Source organism: Schistocerca americana, chromosome 3, assembly GCF_021461395.2.
Source record: "Schistocerca americana isolate TAMUIC-IGC-003095 chromosome 3, iqSchAmer2.1, whole genome shotgun sequence".
Lineage (NCBI taxonomy): Eukaryota > Metazoa > Arthropoda > Insecta > Orthoptera > Acrididae > Schistocerca > Schistocerca americana.
The window spans coordinates 981,376,440-981,386,405 of NC_060121.1; the positions used below are offsets into that span (position 1 = coordinate 981,376,440).

Below are 9,966 nucleotides of genomic sequence, written 5' to 3' on the forward strand. Positions count from 1 at the left end.
GCTGTCTGTCTTGCTCCCCTCCACTGACACCTGGCACGACGCCGCTAAACCTCCAGTATTGATGGAGCGAGCCCAACTGCGCCCGTACGTTGAAGGGCACTTAACATTACGAGTCGCAGAATCTAAATTCGCTAGAATTTACAAGTTAAAGAACTTTCATTACCGTCATCATTATTGCCATTCCATTCGACATCCACTGCAGGCAATCCCTCTTTAGCCTCCTCCAAGCGCTATGGTCTTGACATAAAACCACTGGAGAAAAATGTTGCGATCTCCAGGAGACATCGGCAACGGCCTTGCCGCAGTGGATACACCGGTTCCCGTGAGATCACCGAAGTTAAGCGCTGTTGGGCGTGGCCGCCACTTGGATGGGAGACCATCCGGGCCGCCATGCGCTGTTGCATTTTTCGGGGTGCACTCAGCCTCGTGATGCCAATTGAGGACCTACTCGACCGAATAGTAGCGGCTCCGGTCACAGAAAACTATCATTTTGACCGGGAGAGCGGTGTGCTGACTACACACTCCTCCTATCCGAATCCTGAACTGAGGATGACACGGCGGTCGGATGGTCCCGATGGGCCACTTGTGGCCTGAAGACGGAGTGCCAGGAGACATCACGATAATAACGCGTGGCATCGTCAAGGGTTGATAATGGCCATAAGTGAGGAAGACAGCACAAGCTTCTTCAGCTATGTCTAGAGTTGCGCTGTATCAAAACTACGGTTTGTAGTGATGACCCTGTAAATGATACGATTACGGATAGTATTCGTGGCAATGGTAGGGAAAGAAACATTGAGCCGACGACTTCTTTCTTTGTGTGTTTCTTTTGCAAATAATTAGAACCGCACAACGTTCGCTGTTAGGCCATTGTGTATTCTACATTCTTACAAAATATAAACTGCATTTTATAAGTAATAAAAATTTGTTCATCACGTAACTTCTGCTCTTCTATATAATTAAAGCAATTACTTTTCATGAAAGTACAATTCACATGCACAAACATAATAATCCATATTATTATTGTTGTTTTTTGTACTCAATAGAACGTTCTTCGGGGGTTTCCTGTTATTACTGATAAGTCCGAAAGTTTTTTTTAACAAAAACATGATTCATACAAGCTCGGCGAAGTACTGAAGCCATGTTTGATATGTTTTTGTTTTTGGTTTATTTTTAAGTTTATTCTTCTTTTTTTCAGGAAAACTTGTCTAGTACTACATGATAAATCTGTGTTGCTTTTTGTATTTTTACTACAACATCCCACTGTTTCACGTTAAAAAGCAATAGTTTTAGAATAAAACCTGAATTAAATATTGAGAGTTTGAAATTTGCTACAAATGCTGTTTATTTGTAACAGACAGGAGAATAGCTACGCAGAAGAGAAGTGTACCATAGGTTATGCGGCCCTTAATTTACCCTCTTTCAGCTTCTAGAGTATTCACCGCTTCCCGTTTCTAGCAGAATCTAATAATGCACTGATTTCAGACGCAAACAAAACGAACGAAATGAGGTGACGCCTGATACGTATGCAACACACCTAACATACAAGTAACGCGGTTACGATCTTAACTGACGAAAGCTACTAAGAAAACTGAAGCTTGCGACAGCGTACGGTAGTTTTACAACTCTACGCATGCCGTAGCCAGCTGCAATAACTCATTGACGACTAGACCCCGCAGGACTACCAAACTGCGATGTCACTAACTGTTACAGTTCAGCCACTGTTACATGCAGTCCCAGACATTTTCTACGGTGTTAAGATCAGGTGATTTAGCAGGACAGTCGTTATCACAAAGGCTACCTGAGTGTTCGATAAACCAGAAATGTGTTTGCATAGCCAGTGAACGCATACGGTCGTATTCACATCGTATATATCACGAAGATGTCGAGAGGGCAGCACTCGGTCACAGCAAATGTTGAAATAAATATCCGGGTTTATGACCATGTCAAACTGAATGAGTGGTCTCAAGTCACGCTACGAGAATTCAAAACATCATCAAACCACTTCTGGCCAGAACTGCACTCGATACACACCGCAGGTTAAACACCTCATTGCACCATCGGTGATCTCGACCCCTTGCATCATTTGAAAAGGCTTCAGATCGTGGCTCGTCGGCTACTGTGAAGTTTATGTAGCTTTGTCACACTGAAGATGTGTAGTTTTATGTGACACTGTGAGGCGCCGGACTCCAAATGTGCAATGCATACAGTTCACTTTACAATGTTCTCTGGAAAACGGGTTGAGATGGACCTGGATTCACTGGGTTTCGACCCGACTATCATTGGCACGGTGTGACACTCATCTCTGGACCCTGCCAGCTACGCTCTTTTATGCGACCACTAGTCTTAACGCTGTGTCACATGACTGCGAGTGGTACACCATTCCCTGTAGACACGTTTTACAGTCCACGTTGATAAACAAGGCATCTGATAATGAAAGCTGAACGTTTGTTTACACGGGTAGTGAGTGCTACAGCAAATGAGACGTCTCAGCATCCGTCACCGACAGAATAAAAATTTTGAGTTGCCAGTCAGTCGCTTCTGTTCGTTCCAGTTTCCGTCTAGCCGCTCCTGCTGTGAGCCCTAATCGCTGCAATCCTGTCTTTTCATTGTCCACGCTTCATAGCAATTTCCTCAAAAGACAGCTTTTCCTACCGTTTCTTGCCGTCTCAAGGCTTACAAAAAAAAAAAAAAAAAAAAAAAAAATGGTTGAAACGACTCTGAGCACTATGCGATTTAACTTCTGAGGTCATCAGTCGCCTAGAACTTAGAACTAATTAAACCTAACTAACCTAAGCACATCACACACATCCATGCCCAAGGCAGGATTCGAAACTGCGACCGTAGCGGTCGCTCGTCTGCAGATTGTAGCGCCTAGAACCGCTCGGCCACTCCGGCCGGCCAAGGCTTACATATTTTCATGTCAACAGCAGGTTGTTTTTACAGAAACTTCTTTGGCCTTCTGTAATTCTTGTTACTACGACTTTCTTGCATGTCCCATCTTTATGCAACCTGCTTCCGAGATAACAGAATTAATTCACGTACTAATCAGTGTTTGTCCACCTGACTGACTTCCATTACTTCTCTCCGAAATCATAAAATTCTCTCATCAACAACTCTCGCAACGTTTTAAGCGTTATATGCAACATCTCACCTATCTGCATTCCTTATATACCCGTATATCGTGAACAGCGTCGCAAGGTATCCTTGTCCGTCACTATCTTTAGAACATCTGTTGAAAACTATTTTATCCACCTCAGCACTGCCTCTCTTTCAGTAGTAGCCTCTATTTCCTCATTTTCCTAGCTATCTGAAACACTTGCTATGTCACGGCCAGAAATTAATATTTTCCACCGCTTATAACCATAATGGTTTCCAAGTCTAATCGGTGTTTCCCTTAATCGACTACCGCGCTGTGCTCCAGGAAACAGAGACGTTGTTTCCAGGACGTTCGATATTGCTAGTGACGTCTTCAGATTTCAACGAAGTTTCACTAAGTATCAGTCTGCGGCTGGTGAGTCGAAATTGCTACCTCCATAATACCTTAATATTAATTACTGCTGTCCCTTCGTTTTTTGTCTCGTACGCAAGTGAGGGCTTTCACATTAACATGGAATCCAAGTTATTGCTTGCCGGCCGGGGTGGCCAAGCGGTTAAAGGCGCTACAGTCTGGAACCGCGGGACCGCTACGGTCGCAGGTTCGAATCCTGCCTCGGGCGTGGACGTGTGTGATGTCCTTAAGTTAGTTAGGTTTAGGTAATTCTAAGTTCTAGGGGACTGATGATCTTAGAAGTTAAGTCCCATAGTGCTCAGAGCCATTTGAGCCAAGTTACTGCTTGGTTTATTATATTACACATTCACAATGCCTTGTCGTAGATTTAAAAGAAACTGATTCGCCCATCACACGTACATATTTCATAGCAACTGTACCTAAGTATAGTTGCTACGAAATATATTTCGTAAGAATGTACCATTGCATCCAATAAGGGGAGACCACGAAGTTGGGATCATGGATTTACTTGAAACTTTGCACACCTTTAGTTTAGTAGGCCATTTTGTTGCATTTTATTCATTATTGTACGTTGTGTTTGGTCGGAGCGGATGTCACATGACGTCCGTTGAAGTTCGCTGTTGATTCCTTCACTCAGTCTTTTTATTACAGAGAGCACGCAGCTCCCTGATCGAACACGCTGAGCTACCGTGCCGACACTGTAGGTGTGGATCGCTGACGTGAAACTGTTCTTGACGCTCTGTACTCACGTAGTGTTCTCCCTCTGCAGACAGAAAATCTCTGAAGGTCCCAACAAGTGTTCTTAAACAGTGACCACCAATAAGCTGAACGAGCTGCGTTTAGGCAGGAAAGCAGTTTACCACTTGACCACCATGAACTCCTTAAAGTCCGGCAACTACGCACAGACACATCAGTTACATAATAGACGCGTAAAACTTCTCTTGCGCGATTTTCTCGGAATTGCCAGAGTAGTGCAGCTTACTACTTGCACATTAGTTTGTTTTAATGGCCTGGTAAATGTGTACAAAGTTTGATCCCAACGACATGGCCCCCCCTTGTAAAATTACGTACTACAAAGGAATTCTGGAAACCTAAGTCACTTGGCAACATGATCAGAATAAAATCGTTTAACAAAGAACACTGAACGATCGTTTCACGGAGAAACTTTTCCTAAATATGAAACAAGAAGGTGTGAAGTGATGTGGAACGTTTGGCTCACTGATTTTGAATGTTCCCGCTGTCGGCAAGTCAACAGATCGTTACACGCTGTTCCGGTTCGTTACCTGTAATGAGACAAATCTGGGTCGCATCTGGAGGTACAAAGAAGCTCTTCCTATGTAGGTTAACGATCTTCGCGCGTCTAGATAGTAACTTCTGTGACATCACGGAAGCTGTTCGCGGCGTAAAGAACAACTTGATCCAGATTTTAACACGGGGGTTTTTCCTCGCATGGAATAACAGCTACTGAGACGAACCAGGTAAGAGTTTGGCTATTGCACGCACGCTTGAATCTAACTCTCTCAGTTTCAAGAGTTCACTCATTTAATGCAGAAAACGTAAATATATCCACTAAATTTACAATTGTTTCTTATTTTCTATTGTTTGCGAGGTTGAGAAAAGACTGACTTGTCTGCATGTTTGTAGCCAGGAAATCCAATATCTGGTCTGGCTGCCTATTTGTTCTAGGAGAGGATATTGAGTAATGGTCTACCACCGGGCTCCATATTAGCCCCTCTATTATTTAAATTATATATCTCCGATTTCCCCCCCCCTCCCCCCCGGACACCACGTCAACAAAATTCTGCTAGGCAGACGATATGGCTCTTGCTTGCAAATCAAGGGTCTTGGACGAGTGGAAGATCTAGCCGTTATGAGCGACATTTTAGAAAGTCGCACCTTCAACCCAGTACAAGTAAAACTGAAGTATGTACAATCCATCTGACAAAGAAACATGCTAACGCGTAGCTCAGAGTGAAACTTAACGGAAACACTCTTTGCCATTATAAGTACCCCAAGTACCTTGGTGTCACGCGCTGTTGCTACGGTCGCAGGTTCGAATCCTGCCTCGGGAATGGATGTGAGTGATGTCCTTAGCTTAGTTAGGTTTAATTAGTTCTAAGTTGTAGTTGACTGATGACCTCAGATGTTGAGTCCCATAGTGCTCAGAGCCTTTTGAACCATTTGAACCTTGGTGTCACCCTTGACCGCACCCTTTCATATAGAAACACCCTGAAAATATTGCTGCCAAGATAAAAACTCGTAACAATATCATTCAAAAACTGACTTGGGGAGCTTCCAGCGGAGTATTGGTTCCCCGGTGTGGCTAAACAGCTGCCATACCAACTTGATCGGCGTCCAGCTGAACCAGACTAAGCGGATGATAACTGGCGCAACCCGACCAACACCGATTTATTGGCCTCCTCTGCTGAGCAGTGTCTAGCTACACGCAATCCGCAGGAGCGAGGCCTTGCTTAGGGAATAGCGCAAGCTACAGGAGAACCTGGAATTACCCATACAGGAGGACATACCAATTTACGACTCCCTTCCAGAAACACATCATTACGACAAGCTGGATGCCAGTAACACCGGGGTGAGAGACCTGTGGAACCAGAGCTGTCAACTTACTGAAAATCCTGAAGAGCGTGAGTGGTTCCGAAAGTATAACTATGACACTGGTGGCAGAGAACTCGACAGGAAACCGTGGGTCAAATTGGAAAGAGCTCGCACTGGGCGTGGCCGGTGCGCATACTCTCTCTACAAATGGGATGCTACAAAGTCTCCAGTTTGTGACTATGGGGCTCCGAACCAGACGATCAAGCATAATAGAGATGAATGCCCCTTGCGTTTTATCACGGGAATTGGAGCGATCTCATGAAAGCTGATGATACGGCTCTTATACGGATTAGGAACCTAAATATTGACATTTAGTTAGTTTTATATGTAGTTTTGTATTTTCATATTCCTGTTATATATATATATTGTTACTAATGTCATAGACCTGTGCGGCTCCCCCCGTCGGAGCTTCGAGTCCTCCCTCGGGCATCGGTGTGTACGTTGTCCTTAGCGTAAGTTAGTTTAAGTTAGATTAAGTCGTGTGTAAGCTTAGGGACTGATGACCTCAGCAGTTTGGTCCCATAAGACCTTACCACGTATTTCCAAATTTCCATAGACCTGTAATATTAAACAGCATATGAGCCACAAGAATAAATAAAAATCATGCAGCGATACAGACCTACAGTTCAGCGCGACTGTGCGACGGCCGTTCTTAAAAATAGGAATAACAGAGGGAAAGTCTACAGGGTGTCCGATTCTTGTACTTTCGGTCGTCAGACCTAAGTTGGTTTCATGTAGATTCTTGCCGTTTACCAGCTATCGTCTTCATTTGATAATAGTTGTTGCGTCTCACATCTACATCTACATTTCGCAAGTCACCTCGCAGTATAAGCGGAGGGCGTTTGTGTCCAGCGTCACTTCCCCCTTTATTGATCCAGTCGCGAATATTTGGCAGGAAGAACGATTGCCGAAAAGCCACCGTGTGGGTTCGGAGCTCCCATGCTTTATCTTCATGATATTTCCGAGAGATATACGTAGGAGGAAGCACTATATTTCTAGGAACGTCCGCTCTCGGAACTTAAACTGTAAGCCACACCGAACGTCTCTGTTGCCGCACCTGCCTCTCGAGTTGGTTCATCATCTCTGCGGCTGTTTCGTGCTTAAATATACCTCTAACGAAACGCGCTGATCTTATTTGGCTCTTCTCTACCTCCTCTATCAATCCTATCTCGTAAGAATCTCATACTGACGAGCGATATTGACATATTGGTCGAAGAAGGTTTTGTAAGCTATCTATTTCGTTGATGGACTGTATCTCTTGACGGTTCTTCCACTGCACGTCAGTCTGGCATCAGCCTTCCCTGTGACTGTTCCACTTTAAACTCTCCCGTACGAATACTCATAGATATTTTAGAGAAGAAACCACTTTATGCCACCTTGTACTGGATGCGAAAAATAAAGCTGGCCCGGAAAATATTTAATGCACCTTAAGTTAGACAACCCAACTCACACTGTTCGCCGCGAGCGCGGATTATGTAAGTTGGGTTGCCTAATTTAAGGGACATGAAATATTTTTTTTCGGGTCAATTTTACTTTGCCCATCCTGTGTACTCATATCTAGACCTGCACCTGCGATGTTTTCTCTCCACCATATATTCAACTATTGTTTATGCCAACGACTAATGTTGTGTAATACGTGCCTGCCATTCCGTTTCTTCGTCTCATTATGTTTTCGATTAGAAATTTTTGTCTCCTTGCCTTGTTGCTGGACGTCTTCAATACATAAACCATTCAACAGTTTCTTGTAACATCACACTTCCCTTACGCGATCAAATTATCTGATCTTCAACAGGCATTCAAAACACCACACTTCGAAAGCTTCTAACCGTTCTTTTACTGTCAATCTCATTGTCCACGCTTCGCAGTCAGGCAGAGCTGCGCTATAAACATAACACTTTAATGATTTTTTTTGTCTCAGTGTCTATATTTTTGGACGAATTAGTTGTTTCACTACTGTGTTCCTATAAAGGCCATTGATTTAGTTTCGTTTGCAGATATACTGGTATTGTACTGTTCTGCTATTTTGCTTAGAAGGGAAATCCTTTTTGGAGGTCTTTTTTCTGTTAGAATTGTGACATCCTTTGCATATAAACCACAGTTCAGAACAGGATCTACGTCTTTTCTCACACCTACTTGAAAGACGACTGTTTGTCATGAAAGAGACAATTGAAAAACGTGCAGAATTTAGTAGAGACCCACTTAGCGCCTGCAGATTTGGAAAATGTTTTCGACAATGTTAACAGAGAAGAATTGTGGAGCGTAATGAATAAACCTGGGCTTCCACTCTATTTAGTAAACACATTAAAAAGGCTACACCAAAACACAATTCCCACGTTCCATGCAGGTATCACAACAGACAAAGAGATACTATGAATTGTGTCTTACATGCAGATGATGTCACGATTTTAACAGATGAAAATTACTTACACAAAGGAATTTACCTTCGAGGCAAAATATCCAAAGATAATAACATTATGATATCCACAAAGAAACCTTAATCAGTAGGTTTTGTAGGAACACTATACTATCACAGATCAGTCATTTTTATTATATGGGATGAGATATCACGGAAGACTGTGACAAAGATGTAGACGAGAACGTAGCAAGGTTTAGAAACACATGTGGAACAATAAACAGGTAATTTAGAAACAAGGTGCAGAAAATAACACGAATTAAGTTTTATAAAGAAATGAGGTCCTTCCAATATCCTACCTAGGAAAGTGACTTGCGTGTTATTTACGAACGACAAGAAAGTAATATCCTCGCAGCTGAAATGAGATTTTTTATGGCCGTGGAAGGCTGTACCAGGGTAGAGATTTTAAGGAACAGCGACGTTAGGAAGGAACTAAACATATTTAAGAGAAGAAATTAAACGAATAGAGGAGAAGTAAATAAATTGAACATCTCAACAGAATGAACTGCGGCAGTTTCCTTACCGGGTCAGAAATTATAATCCTGTAGGCCGAAGATGTCTGGCAAGACCACAGAAGAAATAGGCGCCGTAAGAGGCAAAGACCTGATACGTGAAGTGCAGAAGAAGTGTAAGTTATTTCGCCTTTTGCAATCCTTGCCATAATCTCCTGTATCTTTCTTCTTTATCTATTCTATTTCCTAAATAGTAATATTAGTCCACCACTTTAAGAGATTCTTTTCCGAGTTTGACATTTTGCCATTCGGAATTTCAGTGTGCCGTGGACGGGATGTAATCGGTTCGAACGCAGGTAGAGGAAGTAGTTTCCGCTGCCAGAAGTTGGCCGAACATCAGAGAAGAGATGGTGGTGTAGAGTTACTCCTGTCCAAGTTATAAGTCAGTTTCGTAGTGGAATACGGATGTGTGATACTGTTGATAGTGATCTATTCGTCGCATGGCGGCGTTACATTGGGCAGTTTTGTCGATGCGGGCATGGTTTCAACATCGAGTATCACCCCATAATTCACTCTCATTCCATACTCACAAACGCACTACACTTCTCTGTAGCTCGTCACAGTCATTGACACGATAGAAATACACGACTGAGACAATGGTAGCTAGGAAGAAGACACAGCAAAACCACTTCTGCTAGTCCTCTATTCGTAATTGATTGTGGGACCTGCATTGGCGTACTGGACAAAGGCAGCCGAATAGCGACTTACTGGGTCTCCACAAAGCTACAGTTACACGGGACGTGTTTTAAAATTTGGATTGGCAAACACATTTTGGAGAAATGCTGCGGCTATAATGCTGTGAATGGGCGTCTGTCTTCGGGAAAGCAATTAGGAAAAAAGCGTAAGTTTAAAACTGGCGAGTTTATCGCTGGCTATTAGCGGAAGACTCTCATTTCTCGGGTGAACGCTAAGCGGCCCGG

General features: G+C 43.2%; 1 pseudogene; it reads left to right on the forward strand.

The window, feature by feature from the left end:
- The first annotated feature begins 286 nt into the window (after nucleotides 1-286).
- Nucleotides 287-404, forward strand: LOC124608604 (annotated as a pseudogene).
- The last annotated feature ends 9,562 nt before the right edge of the window (nucleotides 405-9,966 follow it).